Source organism: Phyllobates terribilis, unplaced genomic scaffold, assembly GCF_046119375.1.
Source record: "Phyllobates terribilis strain yellow unplaced genomic scaffold, ASM4611937v1 Scaffold_5__5_contigs__length_657084704, whole genome shotgun sequence".
NCBI lineage: Eukaryota > Metazoa > Chordata > Amphibia > Anura > Dendrobatidae > Phyllobates > Phyllobates terribilis.
This window is the reverse complement of record NW_027362765.1, coordinates 311,162,054-311,177,859: the sequence shown is the minus strand read 5'-3', so window position 1 is coordinate 311,177,859 and position 15,806 is coordinate 311,162,054.

Sequence of the window (15,806 nt, the reverse complement as noted above, 5' to 3'; positions counted from 1 at the left end):
GGGAATATTATGTGCGAGGGTACCCCAGGAGAGTTCCAAATGTGTGTGGGTAGAATATATATCCCACGGGGGTAAAATTCAAAAAAAGTTGAAAATTTTTTTTTTTAGGACTTAGTCATTTTTCCGGCATTTTTCAGACTTTCAGAGAGGGGAAAATGTCAGTGAGCATTCCGATTTCAGTTACAGAGCGATTCGCCCGTTAAGTCCTTAATATTTAGTAGTTTTCAGCCAATTTTCTGACTTTTTGAAAATTTCACTTTTTGGTGAAAATATCCATTAAATGAGGGAATATTATGTGTGAGGGTACCCCAGGAGAGTTCCAAATGTGTGTGGGTAGAATATATATCCCACGGGGGTAAAATTGAAAAAAGTTGAAAATTTTTTTTTTTAGGACTTAGTCGTTTTTCCAGCATTTTTCAGACTTTCAGAGAGGGGAAATTGTCAGTGAGCATTCCGATTTCAGTTCCAGAGCGATTCGCCAGTTAAGTCCTTGATATTTAGTAGTTTTCAGCCAATTTTCTGACTTATTGAAAATTTCCCTTTTTGGTGAAAATATCCATTAAATGAGGGAATAATATGTGTGAGGGTACACCAGAAGAGTTCCAAATGTGTGTGGGTAGAATATATATCCCACGGGGGTAAAATTGAAAATAGTTGAAAAATTTTTGGGGGGGGGCTTAGTCATTTTTCCGGCATTTTTCAAACATTCAGAGAGTGGAAAATGTCAGTGAGTATTCCGATTTCAGTTCCAGAGCGATTCGCCCGATAAGTCCTTGATATTTAGTTGTTTTCAGCCAATTTTCTGACTTTGAAAATTTCACTTTTTGGTGAAAATATCCATTAAATGAGGGAATAATGTGTGTGAGGGTACCCCAGGAGAGTTCCAAATGTGTGTGGGTAGAATATATATCCCACGGGGGTAAAATTGAATATAGTTGAAAAATTTTTTGGGTGGGGCTTAGTCATTTTTCCGGCATTTTTCAAACTTTCAGAGAGTGGAAAATGTCAGTGAGTATTCCGATTTCAGTTCCAGAGCGATTCGCCCGATAAGTCCTTGATATTTAGTAGTTTTCAGCCAATTTTCTGACTTTGAAAATTTCACTTTTTGGTGAAAATATCCATTAAATGAGGGAATATTATGTGTGAGGGTACCCCAGGAGAGTTCCAAATGTGTGTGGGGGGTAAAATTGAAAAAAGTTGAAAATTTTTTTTTTTAGGACTTAGTCATTTTTCCAGCATTTTTCAGACTTTCAGAGAGGGGAAATTGTCATTGAGCATTCCGATTTCAGTTCCAGAGCGATTCGCCAGTTAAATCCTTGATATTTAGTAGTTTTCAGCCAATTTTCTGACTTTTTGAAAATTTCCCTTTTTGGTGAAAATATCCATTAAATGAGGGAATAATATGTGTGAGGGTACACCAGAAGAGTTCCAAATGTGTGTGGGTAGAATATATATCCCACGGGGGTAAAATTGAAAAAAGTTGAAAATTTTTTTTGGGTTGGGTTAGTCATTTTTCCGGCATTTTTCAGACTTTCAGAGAGAGGAAAATGTCAGTCAGCATTCCTATTTCAGTTCCAGAGCGATTCGCCCGATAAGTGCTTGATATTTAGTAGTTTTCAGCCAATTTTCTGACTTTTTGAAAATTTAACTTTTTGGTGAAAATATCCATTAAATGAGGGAATAATATGTGTGAGGGTACCCCAGGAGAGTTCCAAATGTGTGTGGGTAGAATATATATCCCACTGGGGTAAAATTGAAAAAAGTTGAAGAAATTTTTTTCTAGGACTTAGTCATTTTTCCGGCATTTTTCAGACTTTCAGAGAGGGGAAAATGTCAGTGAGCATTCCGATTTCAGTTCCAGAGCGATTCGCCCGTTAAGTCCTTGATATTTAGTAGTTTTCAGCCAATTTTCTGACTTTTTGAAAATTTCCCTTTTTGGTGAAAATATCCATTAAATGAGGGAATAATATTTGTGAGGGTACACCAAGAGAGTTCCAAATGTGTGTGGGTAGAATATATATCCCACGGGGGTAAAATTGAAAAAAGTTGAAATTTTTTTTTGGGTGGGGTTAGTCATTTTTCCGGCATTTTTCAGACTTTCAGAGAGGGGAAAATGTCAGTGAGTATTCCGATTTCAGTTCCAGAGCGATTCGCCCGATAAGTGCTTGATATTTAGTAGTTTTCAGCTAATTTTCAGAATTTTTGAAAATTTCACTTTTTGGTAAAAATATCCATTAAATGAGGGAATAATATGTGTGAGGGTACCCCAGGAGAGTTCCAAATGTGTGTGGGTAGAATATATATCCCACAGGGGTAAAATTGAAAAAAGTTGAAAAAAAAATTTTTTTGGGACTTAGTCATTTTTCCGGCATTTTTCAGACTTTCAGAGAGGGGAAAATGTCAGTCAGCATTCCTATTTCAGTTCCAGAGCGATTCGCCCGTTAAGTCCTTGATATTTAGTAGTTTTCAGCCAATTTTCTGACTTTTTGAAAATTTCACTTTTTGGTGAAAATATCCATTAAATGAGGGAATATTATGTGTGAGGGTACCCCAGGAGAGTTCCAAATGTGTGTGGGTAGAATATATATCCCACGGGGGTAAAATTGGAAAAATTTGAAAATTTTTTTTTTTAGGACTTAGTCATTTTTCCAGCATTTTTCAGACTTTCAGAGAGGGGAAATTGTCAGTGAGCATTCCGATTTCAGTTCCAGAGCGATTCTCCAGTTAAGTCCTTGATATTTAGTAGTTTTCAGCCAATTTTCTGACTTTTTGAAAATTTCCCTTTTTGGTGAAAATATCCATTAAATGAGGGAATAATATGTGTGAGGGTACACCAGAAGAGTTCCAAATGTGTGTGGGTAGAATATATATCCCACGGGGGTAAAATTGAAAAAAGTTGAAAATTTTTTTTGGGTTGGGTTAGTCATTTTTCCGGCATTTTTCAGACTTTCAGAGAGAGGAAAATGTCAGTCAGCATTCCTATTTCAGTTCCAGAGCGATTCGCCCGATAAGTGCTTGATATTTAGTAGTTTTCAGCCAATTTTCTGACTTTTTGAAAATTGAACTTTTTGGTGAAAATATCCATTAAATGAGGGAATAATATGTGTGAGGGTACCCCAGGAGAGTTCCAAATGTGTGTGGGTAGAATATATATCCCACGGGGGTAAAATTGAAAAAAGTTGAAAAATTTTTATTTTAGGACTTAGTCATTTTTCCGGCATTTTTCAGACTTTCAGAGAGGGGAAAATGTCAGTGAGCGTTCCGATTTCAGTTAAAGAGCGATTCGCCCGTTAAGTCCTTGATACTTAGTAGTTTTCAGCCAATTTTCTGACTTTTTGAAAATTTCACTTTTTTTGTGAAAATATCCATTAAATGAGGGAATATTATGTGTGAGGGTACCCCAGTAGAGTTCCAAATGTGTGTGGGTAGAATATATATCCCACGGGGGTAAAATTGAAAATAGTTGAAAATTTTTTTGGGGGGGCTTAGTCATTTTTCCGGCATTTTTCAGACTTTCAGAGAGGGGAAAATGTCAGTGAGTATTCTGATTTCAGTTCCAGAGCGATTCGCCCGATAAGTCCTTTATATTTAGTAGTTTTCAGCCAATTTTCTGACTTTTTGAAAATTTCACTTTTTGGTGAAAATATCCATTAAATGAGGGAATATTATGTGCGAGGGTACCCCAGGAGAGTTCCAAATGTGTGTGGGTAGAATATATATCCCACGGGGGTAAAATTCAAAAAAAGTTGAAAATTTTTTTTTTTAGGACTTAGTCATTTTTCCGGCATTTTTCAGACTTTCAGAGAGGGGAAAATGTCAGTGAGCATTCCGATTTCAGTTACAGAGCGATTCGCCCGTTAAGTCCTTAATATTTAGTAGTTTTCAGCCAATTTTCTGACTTTTTGAAAATTTCACTTTTTGGTGAAAATATCCATTAAATGAGGGAATATTATGTGTGAGGGTACCCCAGGAGAGTTCCAAATGTGTGTGGGTAGAATATATATCCCACGGGGGTAAAATTGAAAAAAGTTGAAAATTTTTTTTTTTAGGACTTAGTCGTTTTTCCAGCATTTTTCAGACTTTCAGAGAGGGGAAATTGTCAGTGAGCATTCCGATTTCAGTTCCAGAGCGATTCGCCAGTTAAGTCCTTGATATTTAGTAGTTTTCAGCCAATTTTCTGACTTATTGAAAATTTCCCTTTTTGGTGAAAATATCCATTAAATGAGGGAATAATATGTGTGAGGGTACACCAGAAGAGTTCCAAATGTGTGTGGGTAGAATATATATCCCACGGGGGTAAAATTGAAAATAGTTGAAAAATTTTTGGGGGGGGGCTTAGTCATTTTTCCGGCATTTTTCAAACATTCAGAGAGTGGAAAATGTCAGTGAGTATTCCGATTTCAGTTCCAGAGCGATTCGCCCGATAAGTCCTTGATATTTAGTTGTTTTCAGCCAATTTTCTGACTTTGAAAATTTCACTTTTTGGTGAAAATATCCATTAAATGAGGGAATAATGTGTGTGAGGGTACCCCAGGAGAGTTCCAAATGTGTGTGGGTAGAATATATATCCCACGGGGGTAAAATTGAATATAGTTGAAAAATTTTTTGGGTGGGGCTTAGTCATTTTTCCGGCATTTTTCAAACTTTCAGAGAGTGGAAAATGTCAGTGAGTATTCCGATTTCAGTTCCAGAGCGATTCGCCCGATAAGTCCTTGATATTTAGTAGTTTTCAGCCAATTTTCTGACTTTGAAAATTTCACTTTTTGGTGAAAATATCCATTAAATGAGGGAATATTATGTGTGAGGGTACCCCAGGAGAGTTCCAAATGTGTGTGGGGGGTAAAATTGAAAAAAGTTGAAAATTTTTTTTTTTAGGACTTAGTCATTTTTCCAGCATTTTTCAGACTTTCAGAGAGGGGAAATTGTCATTGAGCATTCCGATTTCAGTTCCAGAGCGATTCGCCAGTTAAATCCTTGATATTTAGTAGTTTTCAGCCAATTTTCTGACTTTTTGAAAATTTCCCTTTTTGGTGAAAATATCCATTAAATGAGGGAATTATATGTGTGAGGGTACACCAGAAGAGTTCCAAATGTGTGTGGGTAGAATATATATCCCACGGGGGTAAAATTGAAAAAAGTTGAAAATTTTTTTTGGGTTGGGTTAGTCATTTTTCCGGCATTTTTCAGACTTTCAGAGAGAGGAAAATGTCAGTCAGCATTCCTATTTCAGTTCCAGAGCGATTCGCCCGATAAGTGCTTGATATTTAGTAGTTTTCAGCCAATTTTCTGACTTTTTGAAAATTTAACTTTTTGGTGAAAATATCCATTAAATGAGGGAATAATATGTGTGAGGGTACCCCAGGAGAGTTCCAAATGTGTGTGGGTAGAATATATATCCCACTGGGGTAAAATTGAAAAAAGTTGAAGAAATTTTTTTCTAGGACTTAGTCATTTTTCCGGCATTTTTCAGACTTTCAGAGAGGGGAAAATGTCAGTGAGCATTCCGATTTCAGTTCCAGAGCGATTCGCCCGTTAAGTCCTTGATATTTAGTAGTTTTCAGCCAATTTTCTGACTTTTTGAAAATTTCCCTTTTTGGTGAAAATATCCATTAAATGAGGGAATAATATTTGTGAGGGTACACCAAGAGAGTTCCAAATGTGTGTGGGTAGAATATATATCCCACGGGGGTAAAATTGAAAAAAGTTGAAATTTTTTTTTGGGTGGGGTTAGTCATTTTTCCGGCATTTTTCAGACTTTCAGAGAGGGGAAAATGTCAGTGAGTATTCCGATTTCAGTTCCAGAGCGATTCGCCCGATAAGTGCTTGATATTTAGTAGTTTTCAGCTAATTTTCAGAATTTTTGAAAATTTCACTTTTTGGTAAAAATATCCATTAAATGAGGGAATAATATGTGTGAGGGTACCCCAGGAGAGTTCCAAATGTGTGTGGGTAGAATATATATCCCACAGGGGTAAAATTGAAAAAAGTTGAAAAAAAAATTTTTTTGGGACTTAGTCATTTTTCCGGCATTTTTCAGACTTTCAGAGAGGGGAAAATGTCAGTCAGCATTCCTATTTCAGTTCCAGAGCGATTCGCCCGTTAAGTCCTTGATATTTAGTAGTTTTCAGCCAATTTTCTGACTTTTTGAAAATTTCACTTTTTGGTGAAAATATCCATTAAATGAGGGAATATTATGTGTGAGGGTACCCCAGGAGAGTTCCAAATGTGTGTGGGTAGAATATATATCCCACGGGGGTAAAATTGGAAAAATTTGAAAATTTTTTTTTTTAGGACTTAGTCATTTTTCCAGCATTTTTCAGACTTTCAGAGAGGGGAAATTGTCAGTGAGCATTCCGATTTCAGTTCCAGAGCGATTCTCCAGTTAAGTCCTTGATATTTAGTAGTTTTCAGCCAATTTTCTGACTTTTTGAAAATTTCCCTTTTTGGTGAAAATATCCATTAAATGAGGGAATAATATGTGTGAGGGTACACCAGAAGAGTTCCAAATGTGTGTGGGTAGAATATATATCCCACGGGGGTAAAATTGAAAAAAGTTGAAAATTTTTTTTGGGTTGGGTTAGTCATTTTTCCGGCATTTTTCAGACTTTCAGAGAGAGGAAAATGTCAGTCAGCATTCCTATTTCAGTTCCAGAGCGATTCGCCCGATAAGTGCTTGATATTTAGTAGTTTTCAGCCAATTTTCTGACTTTTTGAAAATTGAACTTTTTGGTGAAAATATCCATTAAATGAGGGAATAATATGTGTGAGGGTACCCCAGGAGAGTTCCAAATGTGTGTGGGTAGAATATATATCCCACGGGGGTAAAATTGAAAAAAGTTGAAAAATTTTTATTTTAGGACTTAGTCATTTTTCCGGCATTTTTCAGACTTTCAGAGAGGGGAAAATGTCAGTGAGCGTTCCGATTTCAGTTAAAGAGCGATTCGCCCGTTAAGTCCTTGATACTTAGTAGTTTTCAGCCAATTTTCTGACTTTTTGAAAATTTCACTTTTTTTGTGAAAATATCCATTAAATGAGGGAATATTATGTGTGAGGGTACCCCAGTAGAGTTCCAAATGTGTGTGGGTAGAATATATATCCCACGGGGGGAAAATTGAAAAAAGTTGAAAATAATTTTTTTTTGGACTTAGTCATTTTTCTGGCATTTTTCAGAATTTCAGAGAGGGGAAAATGTAAGTGAGCATTCCGATTTCAGTTCCAGAGCAATTTGCCTGATGAGTCCTTGATATTTAGTAGTTTTCAGCCAATTTTCAGACTTTTTGAAAATTTCACATTTTGGTCAAAATATCCATTAAATGAGGGAATAATATGCGTGAGGGTCCCCCAGGAGATTTTCAAATGTGTGTGGGTAGAATACATATCCCACGGGGGTAAAATTGAAAAAAGTTGAAAAAAATTTTTATTTTGGAATTAGTCATTTTTCCGGCATTCTTCAGACTTTCAGAGAGGGGAAAATCTCAGTGAGAATTCCTATTTCAGTTACAGAGCGATTCGCCCGATAAGTCCTTGATATTTAGTAGTTTTCAGCCAATTTTCTGACTTTTTGAAAATTTCACTTTTTGGTGAAAATATCCATTAAATGAGGGAATAATATGTGTGAGGGTACCCCAGGAGAGTTCCAATTGTGTGTGGGTAGAATATATATCCCACGGGGGTAAAATTGAAAAAGTTGAAAATTTTTTTTTTTTAGGACTTAGTCATTTTTCCGGCATTTTTCAGACTTTCAGAGAGGGGAAAATGTCAGTGAGCGTTCCAATTTCAGTTAAAGAGCGATTCGCCCGTTAAGTCCTTGATACTTAGTAGTTTTCAGCCAATTTTCTGACTTTTTGAAAATTTCACTTTTTTTGTGAAAATATCCATTAAATGAGGGAATATTATGTGTGAGGGTACCCCAGTAGAGTTCCAAATGTGTGTGGGTAGAATATATATCCCACGGGGGTAAAATTCAAAAAAAGTTGAAAATTTTTTTTTTTAGGACTTAGTCATTTTTCCGGCATTTTTCAGACTTTCAGAGAGGGGAAAATGTCAGTGAGCGTTCCGATTTCAGTTCCAGAGCAATTTGCCTGATGAGTCCTTGATATTTAGTACTTTTAAGCCAATTTTCTGACTTTTTGAAAATTTCACTTTTTGGTGAAAATATCCATTAAATGATGGAATAATATGTGTGAGGGTACCCCAGGAGAGTTCCAAATGTGTGTGGGTAGAATATATATCCCACGGGGGTAAAATTGAAAATTTTTTTTGGGGGCTTAGTCATTTTTCCGGCATTTTTCAGACTTTCAGAGAGGGGAAAATGTCACTGAGCATTCCTATTTCAGTTCCAGAGCGATTCGCCCGATAAGTCTTTGATATTTAGTAGTTTTCAGCCAATTTTCTGACTTTTTGAAAATTTTACTTTTTGGTGAAAATATCCATTAATGAGTGAATAATATGTGTGAGGGTACCCAAAGAGAGTTCCAAATGTGTGTGGGTAGAATATATATCCCACGCGGGTAAAATTGAAAAAAGTTGAAAATTTTTTTTTTTAGGACTTAGTAATTTTTCCGGCATTTTTCAGACTTTCAGAGAGGGGAAAATGTCAGTGAGCGTTCCAATTTCAGTTAAAGAGCGATTCGCCCGTTAAGTCTTTGATACTTAGTAGTTTTCAGCCAATTTTCTGACTTTTTGAAAATTTCACTTTTTTTGTGAAAATATCCATTAAATGAGGGAATATTATGTGTGAGTGTACCCCAGGAGAGTTCCAAATGTGTGTGGGTAGAATATATATCCCACGGGGGTAAAATTGAAAAAAGTTGAAAATAATTTTTCTTTGGACTTAGTCATTTTTCCGGCATTTTTCAGACTTTCAGAGAGGGGAAAATTTCAGTGAGCGTTCCGATTTCAGTTCCAGAGCAATTTGCCTGATGAGTCCTTTATATTTAGTACTTTTAAGCCAATTTTCTGACTTTTTGAAAATTTCACTTTTTGGTGAAAATATCCATTAAATGAGGGAATAATATGTGTGAGGGTACCCCAGGAGAGTTCCAAATGTGTGTGGGTAGAATATATATCCCACTGGGGTAAAATTGAAAAAAAATTTGGGGGGGCTTAGTCATTTATCCGGCATTTTTCAGACTTTCAGAGAGGGGAAAATGTCAGTGAGTATTCCGATTTCAGTTCCAGAGCGATTCGCCCGATAAGTCCTTGATATTTAGTAGTTTTCAGCCAATTTTCTGACTTTTTGAAAATTTCACTTTTTGGTGAAAATATCCATTAAATGAGGGAATATTATGTGTGAGGGTACCCCAGGAGAGTTCCAAATGTGTGTGGGTAGAATATATATCCCACGGGGGTAAAATTGGAAAAATTTGAAAATTTTTTTTTTTAGGACTTAGTCATTTTTCCAGCATTTTTCAGACTTTCAGAGAGGGGAAATTGTCAGTGAGCATTCCGATTTCAGTTCCAGAGCGATTTTCCAGTTAAGTCCTTGATATTTAGTAGTTTTCAGCCAATTTTCTGACTTTTTGAAAATTTCCCTTTTTGGTGAAAATATCCATTAAATGAGGGAATAATATGTGTGAGGGTACCCCAGGAGAGTTCCAAATGTGTGTGGGTAGAATATATATCCCACGGGGGTAAAATTGAAAAAAGTTGAAAATTTTTTTTGGGTTGGGTTAGTCATTTTTCCGGCATTTTTCAGACTTTCAGAGAGAGGAAAATGTCAGTCAGCATTCCTATTTCAGTTCCAGAGCGATTCGCCCGATAAGTGCTTGATATTTAGTAGTTTTCAGCCAATTTTCTGACTTTTTGAAAATTGAACTTTTTGGTGAAAATATCCATTAAATGAGGGAATAATATGTGTGAGGGTACCCCAGGAGAGTTCCAAATGTGTGTGGGTAGAATATATATCCCACGGGGGTAAAATTGAAAAAAGTTGAAAAATTTTTATTTTAGGACTTAGTCATTTTTCCGGCATTTTTCAGACTTTCAGAGAGGGGAAAATGTCAGTGAGCGTTCCGATTTCAGTTAAAGAGCGATTCGCCCGTTAAGTCCTTGATACTTAGTAGTTTTCAGCCAATTTTCTGACTTTTTGAAAATTTCACTTTTTTTGTGAAAATATCCATTAAATGAGGGAATATTATGTGTGAGGGTACCCCAGTAGAGTTCCAAATGTGTGTGGGTAGAATATATATCCCACGGGGGGAAAATTGAAAAAAGTTGAAAATAATTTTTTTTTGGACTTAGTCATTTTTCTGGCATTTTTCAGAATTTCAGAGAGGGGAAAATGTAAGTGAGCATTCCGATTTCAGTTCCAGAGCAATTTGCCTGATGAGTCCTTGATATTTAGTAGTTTTCAGCCAATTTTCAGACTTTTTGAAAATTTCACATTTTGGTCAAAATATCCATTAAATGAGGGAATAATATGCGTGAGGGTCCCCCAGGAGATTTTCAAATGTGTGTGGGTAGAATACATATCCCACGGGGGTAAAATTGAAAAAAGTTGAAAAAAATTTTTATTTTGGAATTAGTCATTTTTCCGGCATTCTTCAGACTTTCAGAGAGGGGAAAATGTCAGTGAGTATTCCGATTTCAGTTCCAGAGCGATTCGCCCGATAAGTCCTTGATATTTAGTAGTTTTCAGCCAATTTTCTGACTTTTTGAAAATTTCACTTTTTGGTGAAAATATCCATTAAATGAGGGAATAATATGTGTGAGGGTACCCCAGGAGAGTTCCAAATGTGTGTGGGTAGAATATACATCCCACGGGGGTAAAATTGAAAAAAGTTGAACATATTTTTTTTTTGGACTTAGTCATTTTTCCGGCATTTTTCAGACTTTCAGAGAGGGGAAAATGTCACTGAGCGTTCCAATTTCAGTTCCAGAGCAATTTGCCTGATGAGTCCTTAATATTTAGTCCTTTTAAGCCAATTTTCTGACTTTTTGAAAATTTCACTTTTTGGTGAAAATATCCATTAAATGAGGGAATAATATGTGTGAGGGTACCCCAGGAGAGTTCCAAATGTGTGTGGGTAGAATATATATCCCACGGGGGTAAAATTGAAAATTTTTTTTGGGGGGGCTTAGTCATTTTTCCGGCATTTTTCAGACTTTCAGAGAGGGGAAAATCTCAGTGAGAATTCCGATTTCAGTTACAGAGCGATTCGCCCGATAAGTCCTTGATATTTAGTAGTTTTCAGCCAATTTTCTGACTTTTTGAAAATTTCACTTTTTGGTGAAAATATCCATTAAATGAGGGAATAATATGTGTGAGGGTACCCCAGGAGAGTTCCAATTGTGTGTGGGTAGAATATATATCCCACGGGGGTAAAATTGAAAAAGTTGAAAAATTTTTTTTTTTAGGACTTAGTCATTTTTCCGGCATTTTTCAGACTTTCAGAGAGGGGAAAATGTCAGTGAGCGTTCCAATTTCAGTTAAAGAGCGATTCGCCCGTTAAGTCCTTGATACTTAGTAGTTTTCAGCCAATTTTCTGACTTTTTGAAAATTTCACTTTTTTTGTGAAAATATCCATTAAATGAGGGAATATTATGTGTGAGGGTACCCCAGGAGAGTTCCAAATGTGTGTGGGTAGAATATATATCCCACGGGGGTAAAATTGAAAATTTTTTTTGGGGGCTTAGTCATTTTTCCGGCATTTTTCAGACTTTCAGAGAGGGGAAAATGTCAGTGAGCGTTCCGATTTCAGTTCCAGAGCAATTTGCCTGATGAGTCCTTGATATTTAGTACTTTTAAGCCAATTTTCTGACTTTTTGAAAATTTCACTTTTTGGTGAAAATATCCATTAAATGATGGAATAATATGTGTGAGGGTACCCCAGGAGAGTTCCAAATGTGTGTGGGTAGAATATATATCCCACGGGGGTAAAATTGAAAATTTTTTTTGGGGGCTTAGTCATTTTTCCGGCATTTTTCAGACTTTCAGAGAGGGGAAAATGTCACTGAGCATTCCTATTTCAGTTCCAGAGCGATTCGCCCGATAAGTCTTTGATATTTAGTAGTTTTCAGCCAATTTTCTGACTTTTTGAAAATTTTACTTTTTGGTGAAAATATCCATTAATGAGGGAATAATATGTGTGAGGGTACCCAAAGAGAGTTCCAAATGTGTGTGGGTAGAATATATATCCCACGGGGGTAAAATTGAAAAAAGTTGAAAATTTTTTTTTTTAGGACTTAGTCATTTTTCCGGCATTTTTCAGACTTTCAGAGAGGGGAAAATGTCAGTGAGCGTTCCATTTTCAGTTAAATAGCGATTCGCCCGTTAAGTCTTTGATACTTAGTAGTTTTCAGCCAATTTTCTGACTTTTTGAAAATTTCACTTTTTTTGTGAAAATATCCATTAAATGAGGGAATATTATGTGTGAGTGTACCCCAGGAGAGTTCCAAATGTGTGTGGGTAGAATATATATCCCACGGGGGTAAAATTGAAAAAAGTTGAAAATAATTTTTCTTTGGACTTAGTCATTTTTCCGGCATTTTTCAGACTTTCAGAGAGGGGAAAATTTCAGTGAGCGTTCCGATTTCAGTTCCAGAGCAATTTGCCTGATGAGTCCTTTATATTTAGTACTTTTAAGCCAATTTTCTGACTTTTTGAAAATTTCACTTTTTGGTGAAAATATCCATTAAATGCGGGAATAATATGTGTGAGGGTACCCCAGGAGAGTTCCAAATGTGTGTGGATAGAATATATATCCCACTGGGGTAAAATTGAAAAAAAATTTGGGGGGGCTTAGTCATTTATCCGGCATTTTTCAGACTTTCAGAGAGGGGAAAATGTCAGTGAATATTCCGATTTCAGTTCCAGAGCGATTCGCCCGATAAGTCCTTGATATTTAGTAGTTTTCAGCCAATTTTCTGACTTTTTGAAAATTTCACTTTTTGGTGAAAATATCCATTAAATGAGGGAATAATATGTGTGAGGGTACCCCCTGAGAGTTCTAATTGTGTGTGGGTAGAATATATATCCCACGGGGGTAAAATTGAAAAAAGTTGAAAAATTTTTTTTTAGGACTTAGTCATTTTTCCGGCATTTTTCAGACTTTCGGAGAGGGGAAAATGTCAGTGAGCGTTCCGATTTCAGTTAAAGAGCGATTCGCCCGTTAAGTCCTTGATACTTAGTAGTTTTCAGCCAATTTTCTGACTTTTTGAAAATTTCACTTTTTTTGTGAAAATATCCATTAAATGAGGGAATATTATGTGTGAGGGTACCCCAGTAGAGTTCCAAATGTGTGTGGGTAGAATATATATCCCACGGGGGTAAAATTGAAAAAAGTTGAAAATAATTTTTCTTTGGACTTAGTCATTTTTCCGGCATTTTTCAGACTTTCAGAGAGGGGAAAATGTCATTGAGCATTCCGATTTCAGTTCCAGAGCGATTCGCCCGATAAGTCTTTGATATTTAGTAGTTTTCAGCCAATTTTCTGACTTTTTGAAAATTTTACTTTTTGGTGAAAATATCCATTAATGAGGGAATAATATGTGTGAGGGTACCCAAAGAGAGTTCCAAATGTGTGTGGGTAGAATATATATCCCACGGGGGTAAAATTGAAATTTTTTTTTGGGGGGGCTTAGTCATTTTTCCGGCATTTTTCAGACTTTCAGAGAGGGGAAAATGTCAGTGAGAATTCCGATTTCAGTTCCAGAGCGATTCGCCCGATAAGTCCTTGATATTTAGGAGTTTTCAGCCAATTTTCTGACTTTTTGAAAATTTCACTTTTTGGTCAAAATATCCATTAAATGAGGGAATAATATGTGTGAGGGTACCCCAGGAGAGTTCCAAATGTGTGTGGGTAGAATATATATCCCACGGGGGGAAAATTGAAAAAAGTTGAAAATAATTTTTTTTTGGACTTAGTCATTTTTCTGGCATTTTTCAAACTTTCAGAGAGGGGAAAATGTAAGTGAGCGTTCCGATTTCAGTTCCAGAGCAATTTGCCTGATGAGTCCTTGATATTTAGTAGTTTTCAGCCAATTTTCTGACTTTTTGAAAATTTCACATTTTGGTCAAAATATCCATTAAATGAGGGAATAATATGCGTGAGGGTCCCCCAGGACAGTTCCAAATGTGTGTGGGTAGAATACATATCCCACGGGGGTAAAATTGAAAAAAGTTGAAAAAAATATTTATTTTGGAATTAGTCATTTTTCCGGCATTCTTCAGACTTTCAGAGAGGGGAAAATGTCAGTGAGTATTCCGATTTCAGTTCCAGAGTGATTCGCCCGATAGGTCCTTGATATTTAGTAGTTTTTAGCCAATTTTCTGACTTTTTGAAAATTTCACTTTTTGGTGAAAATATCCATTAAATGATGGAATAATATGTGTGAGGGTACCCCAGGAGAGTTCCAAATGTGTGTGGGTAGAATATATATCACACGTGGGTAAAATTGAAAATTTTTTTTGGGGGCTTAGTCATTTTTCCGGCATTTTTCAGACTTTCAGAGAGGGGAAAATGTCAGTGAGCAGTCCTATTTCAGTTCCAGAGCGATTCGCCCGATAAGTCTTTGATATTTAGTAGTTTTCAGCCAATTTTCTGACTTTTTGAAAATTTCACTTTTTGGTGAAAATATCCATTAAATGAGGGAATAATATGTGTGAGGGTACCCCAGGAGAGTTCCAAATGTGTGTGGGTAGAATATAAATCCCACGGGGGTAAAATTGAAAAAAGTTGAAAATTTTTTTTTTTAGGACTTAGTAATTTTTCCGGCATTTTTCAGACTTTCAGAGAGGGGAAAATGTCAGTGAGCGTTCCAATTTCAGTTAAAGAGCGATTCGCCCGTTAAGTCCTTGATACTTAGTAGTTTTCAGCCAATTTTCTGACTTTTTGAAAATTTCACTTTTTTTGTGAAAATATCCATTAAATGAGGGAATATTATGTGTGAGGGTACCCCAGTAGAGTTCCAAATGTGTGTGGGTAGAATATATATCCCACGGGGGTAAAATTGAAAAAAGTTGAAAATAATTTTTCTTTGGACTTAGTCATTTTTCCGGCATTTTTCAGACTTTCAGAGAGGGGAAAATGTCAGTGAGCGTTCCGATTTCAGTTCCAGAGCAATTTGCCTGATGAGTCCTTGATATTTAGTACTTTTAAGCCAATTTTCTGACTTTTTGAAAATTTCACTTTTTGGTGAAAATATCCATTAAATGATGGAATAATATGTGTGAGGGTACCCCAGGAGAGTTCCAAATGTGTGTGGGTAGAATATATATCACACGGGGGTAAAATTGAAAATTTTTTTTGGGGGCTTAGTCATTTTTCCGGCATTTTTCAGACTTTCAGAGAGGGGAAAATGTCAGTGAGCAGTCCTATTTCAGTTCCAGAGCGATTCGCCCGATAAGTCTTTGATATTTAGTAGTTTTCAGCCAATTTTCTGACTTTTTGAAAATTTCACTTTTTGGTGAAAATATCCATTAAATGAGGGAATAATATGTGTGAGGGTACCCCAGGAGATTTCCAAATGTGTGTGGGTAGAATATATATCCCACGGGGGTACAATTGAAAATAGTTTAAAAATTTTTTTGGGGGGCTTAGTCATTTTTCCGGCATTTTTCAGACTTTCAGAGAGGGGAAAATGTCAGTGAGTATTCCGATTTCAGTTCCAGAGCGATTCGCCCGATAAGTCCTTTATATTTAGTAGTTTTCAGCCAATTTTCTGACTTTTTGAAAATTTCACTTTTTGGTGAAAATATCCATTAAATGAGGGAATATTATGTGTGAGGGTACCCCAGGAGAGTTCCAAATGTGTGTGGGTAGTATATATATATCCCACGGGGGTAAAATTGAAAATTTTTTTTG